The 5,341-nt window shown below is 45.3% G+C and overlaps 1 pseudogene; it reads right to left on the bottom strand.

Annotated features, from left to right (window-relative positions):
• Positions 1 to 243: 243 nt before the first annotated feature.
• LOC138930631 (melanoma-associated antigen B5-like) lies at positions 244 to 1,286 on the bottom strand (annotated as a pseudogene).
• Between the last annotated feature and the right edge of the window lie 4,055 nt (positions 1,287 to 5,341).

Here is a 5,341-nt window from a genome sequence, read left to right as displayed (position 1 = left end):
AGGTCTAACTTGTTAAGGTTTAATACCTCCTGCATTTTTCACGAACCATATCGAGGTATAAATTATTTAGTTTTACAAAACAGAAGACCGAAAAGATGGAGAACAATCAAGGTTGATCATGTTTTGAAACTCTTTTCATTTTATTTCTTCATTCCATTGTTCCAGCAGTTTTATTGTGGAATTGCTTCCCATTTCAGCAAAAGTCCCAATTTTGATGTCACATTTTCTTATCTGGATGATCTTTTAAAAGTCTTCGTCTTCGGTAGGGGTGGGAGAAGCTGCTGGACGTGGCAGTGGATCATGCCTGGAAGGGACAGTGGTGCCAGGCCTGGCTGGAACTGTGGCTCGAGCTCTCTCCTCCTCATCTAGCAAAGCTTCTTCATATTGTGATAAGGCACTGGGGACCGTATCATTGACTTTTGCCAAAAATTCCAGGACTTTCGTTTTGCTGGTTTCAACATGGGCTCGTGGGCCCCACAGGAACTCGTAACGTGGAGGATCGCTGTTGGCAACCTGGAGGTACTCCAGGTACTTCATCGTCACTAAGTCTCTGGTGATGAGCTTCCTGGGCTCTCTGTAGATGAAGTGTTTTCTCCCAGCATATACTCACATCATATTCAAGAATTTCCAGATGTCTTCCTCAACAGCACAGCCGCCCTTCATGAAGATCACACCCAGAACTGTCATCAAGAGACCAGTCTTAGGTAAGCCCCTACCATCACACACCCTCCCATTGTTGGGCAGGTTCAGTTTGCTGACGAGGTCATAGGAGTGGATGGTTGAGTCAACTTCCTTCAAGTCAACTGCAAAGACAGCCTCAATGTGTTCAGAGGCTCTCTTGAGAATCTCGGCAAATCGGTGATGGTATCTTGGGTGGATAATCTGCAGCATGTCTTCCTCATGATGGGCTGCTTCATTTTATACTTACACAGAAGAAACTGCTCCAACAAACTTGTCATGCTGTTTAGAGTATCACGGTAGGTGTTTTCGGGAGAAGATGAGGAACGTGAATCTTCCTCATCTTGACTGGTATCTTCTTCATCAGATGTTGGGTCAGCAGTAGTTGAAAAAGTGCTGGTAGTAGATGGGGCTTCCAAAGACCCCTGGGAAGTGCTATTTGACCCAGTAGCTGATGAGCTCTGTGACTTATCTTCTAAAAGAAAAGAGGTAGAGGGAAGCTCTTCCATTACTGCAGTGGGCTGAACTCCCTTGTGACTCTGGGGCTCATATCGGGCCTGGTGGCGTTTCTCACAGATGCAGAGCTTATGAGTCTGACCCCGAGGCATGATGACTGCTCTGGGGGACAATGATTAGAAGTGTGAGTAGGAGGGCAGGTGATAAGGGCCCACAGGATGACGAAGGATGAGTGTGCAGCTGCAGCAGGGGAATACCACCTTGGTTATCAGGAAGGCTACATTTGTGGTTTTCTTGAGGGCACTGTTCTGAAAACCCCCAGGGTTCCTATTCTCTTAATCAGCCTGTCCTTTGGGAAACTTATTGAAGGAAATTAGAGTGATCTTTAGGCTGCATCCTGCTACCCCTGCCTCAGGCATGCTGGGGTGACAGAAGGGGCTGGTAGTCTCCTACACAGAGGCATCTGTTATTTCACATTCAAGACCACCAACCCAACTAGTGGCCAGTCCTAGGACCTATTCCCTCTGCTGTTCTGTAGTTGGCATCACAAAGCTCCCTGGGATTTCTGAGAAGTGAAGAAGTCCTCACCGCATCACCTCAGTCAGTAGTTATCACGCAGTACTGAGTGCGCACTGGGAAGTTTTCTGTCCCTGCCACTGAAGTCCTCAACACGAATTAAGAGTGCTTCCTTTGGTTCCCCATAGGGCCTGGTGTCCCCACCCCTTTCTTGGAATGGTATCTGCACCTTCATACTAAGGGTTTCACCTCCAACACACCTGATACAAGTGAATGTTGGTGGAACTTCAGCTTGATAGCTCTGCCCTGGTTCTTCAAGGGCTATAAGGAACAGAGCTGGATTCATTATCACTTCTTTTTATTGGTAGATGATCCCTCAGTCCTTGCTTTGACCTCTGTTGTGGCCTGAAATTCTACCCTCCCTTCCCCTTAGGTCCACCCCTTCTACTACTATACTTTTCTTATAGTAGGGCAAGCATCTCCATGAGACCCCTAGGAGAAAGTAAGATTCTCCTCATCCGTCCATACCCGTCCTTGGTCTTCTGAGGCGCAGAGGATGAGATGAATCATACGGTGATGGGGTGTGTGGTTCCCTTCGTCCTCAGGGTATTCAGTTGGTTTCTGGAAAACCTGGAAATAATCCCACTGCTGGCCCTAGGCTATACCCCTTGGACCATGTCCCAGTCCCGCTTGTGACATCATAGAAGGAAATGGGCATATCATGACAACAATGAGCAGGTATCCAAGGGATACCAGGAAGGGCAGGGTTCTGTGAGGTTTCCTCAGCGTTCTGAGGTCAGGGGGTTTCATACGTCCAAAACTTGACTCCTGGTAGGGTGTGGGGCTCCTTTGTTTACATAAGGGAGCTCTCCTCAGAGTAAGCTCCTCCCTCCCTGTGATGCCCGAGAGGGAAAGTCTGGGAATGCCACACGAGTCTGCTCCTACCTGTGCCTTCAGGGATGACATCAGGATTGAGGCTTCTTGGGGCCCTCTGTGTTCAGTGTAGGGGTATGACCTGACTCAGGTGCCTCACCTTGACTCCTGGGGGACTCTGGATTTCCACTTTCAGCCTGAGGTGACCCATGTAGAGCAAAGACCATGTCCTTGCAAGCCCTGAAGAGAAGTGAGGGAATGTGCGGCCTGGCAGCCCTGTCTTGGCCTTCTGCGAGCAGACACAGGCCAGTCTCTCTGTGACTTCAGTTCCTCATTCATCTGTCTTTACCTTGACTCCTGTCTCTTCTATGAAAGACTTCTTGGGAAATGCCACATCTTTGAAAAGTCTTAGTCTGCCTGCACCAAATCTCACAGAGAATGGGTTGAGACCCAGGAGTGATGGGGAAGCTGCAGTCCGGGAGGGGCCCCAGCATAGGTGGTGTGCTATCAGAGAAAACACGCTGATCTCTTCCTTCTCTTCACTGACCAGACACAGCCTCTTGTAGAACCTTTACTCTAACAGATTTACTCTCTGAAAGGGGCTGAATTAAATGATTTTGTGCATCCCTGATCTTTTGTGGTTTACTGACGTTTCCTTTGTAGATAAATTGTCACTGAATGATGTCTCCATCTTTATTCATACTTCACTTTTATTTTCATATTTTTTTCCTTATTTCTGGGGCTTTTTATTCCAAAACCATGTTTGGGGTATGAAATTCTGCTATTTAATATGTGAATTACCTTTTGGACTAATGTTCAGAAAGCGAAGTGACCCAAGGTTGGCCTCATCCTGGAGGAGTGGCACAGTGTGGGCTCTGGAGGAATTCAGTGCTGGGGTTCAGTCCAGCTCCTATCATTTATGAGCTTGGAATTTGAGCTTCTTTATTCCAGCTTCTTTATCTGCAAATTGTGTTTGAAAAAGTCTAGTTTCATCCATCTCATCAGAACTGATTCAAATGTATTAACGGCTGAGTAATACTCCATTGTGTATATGTACCACAGCTTTCTTATCCGGGTTCATGTTTGGGAACGCATGTACACCTGTGGTGGATTCATGTCAATGTATGGCAAAACCAATACAGTATTGTAAAGTAAAATAAAGTGAAAATATAAATTAAAAAAAAAAGTCTATAGCGTAGGACCACAGACATGTGTGATGTATGTAAATCACCTGGCACAGTATGAGGGAAGCTTTGGTACGTTGAATGAATGGCAGTTATTACGTAGGTGATTTTGACCCCGAATGATCACAAACTTCCATCACATAATTTTCTTTCAAGCCTATATTAGAGAATATGCAACTCCAAACAATAATCAAATCCATATCAGCACTGATGCTTCCAAGCAAGTAAAACCAAGCAGTATTTTCCCTATTTGAGCACATTTTAATGTGTTTGGGGTTATCTTCTCCACATGGATGCAAGTACAAGTTCATCTGTCTCAAGGACCAGCAACATCCCTCTCAGGTGTGTGTGTGTGTGTGTGTGTGTGTGTGTGTGTTTCCCAAACCACCCCTAATTTAATACCACTGACAGTAAAAATTGAGCCCTCCCTTAGTTTGCCAAGTTACACTAAACATAACCTATTTAAACTGCCCATTTACAGAGCAAGTTCTGGTGCTCCCATCCCAGAAAAAGAGAGACAGTCCAGGGACATCGTGGCATCTCACTTCAATGGGTATCACCCTTATTTCTCAGAAACACTTTGGACAGCTTTTGATGAAAACACATAGTGTGAGTGTTCACTTGCCCTGGCTCAAGTGCACAGGGCCCCTTCCATTCCCTATGTTGAGATTCCCTATGGTTTTCAGATTTCCCCCAATAATGGTAAATAAACAGCATCCCACTCCAGTACTCTTGCCTGGAAAATCCCATGGATGGAGGAGCCTGGTAGGCTGCAGTCCATGGGGACGCTGAGGGTCAGACACGACTAAGTGACTTCACTTTCCCTTTTCACTTTCATGCATTGGAGAAGGAAATGCCAACCCACTCGTGTTCTTGCCTGGAGAATCCCAGGGACGGGGGAGCCTGGTGGGCTGCCATCTATGGGGTTGCACAGAATCAGACACAACTGAGGTGACTTAGCAGTAGCAATATATGGTTTAGATATATTGTAGGTTTACGCCTCACCTCTGAGAACCATGGTATGAGTTCTGGCATCACTCCCACAGCTTCATCTAGCCCATCATGCATCTGGACTGAAAATGACCTCCCACTGAGGAACTAGACATTTCCCAAGACCCAATGCTGCCTTAATCAGGTAACTTAGACATGCTTGCTCTCAGCTGGAACCTCCTCTTCCACACCTCCCCCATTTAAATTTATGATTTGTTTATTCCTTAGAGTTAGCTCACCACCTTCCGTATATGGTATCTGCTGCTAGACTCAAAATTCCATGGGCAGTGCCTTGGTCTTCATTTTCTTACCAACGCAGTACTATAAGAAAGCCTTCTAAACAGAAGATGGTCAATTTATTTGGCAGAAAACAGAAATAATGAGCAAAGACTCTATTTTATTATGATTTAAGTGTCATACAGTTTGAATAAGCTACACAAATCTAAGTCCATGTTATTAGCTTTTATAAGGAAAGAGGACAGATAAGACAAATGAAGAAGAAACCTTCGTTTACTCTGAATGCTTTCTGATCCCAAATATTTATCTCTAGGATGCTTACACATTTCCAAGTAAAATCCTATTCCAATGCTATATCACCTCATTCTGGACCATAAGGAAAATATTGAAGTCTTTTCAACTTGTTT

Source organism: Ovis canadensis, chromosome X (genome assembly GCF_042477335.2).
Source record: "Ovis canadensis isolate MfBH-ARS-UI-01 breed Bighorn chromosome X, ARS-UI_OviCan_v2, whole genome shotgun sequence".
Classification (NCBI taxonomy): Eukaryota; Metazoa; Chordata; class Mammalia; order Artiodactyla; family Bovidae; genus Ovis; species Ovis canadensis.
The sequence above is the reverse complement of the archived record's forward strand: the minus strand, read 5'-3'. Positions and strand labels throughout refer to the sequence as shown.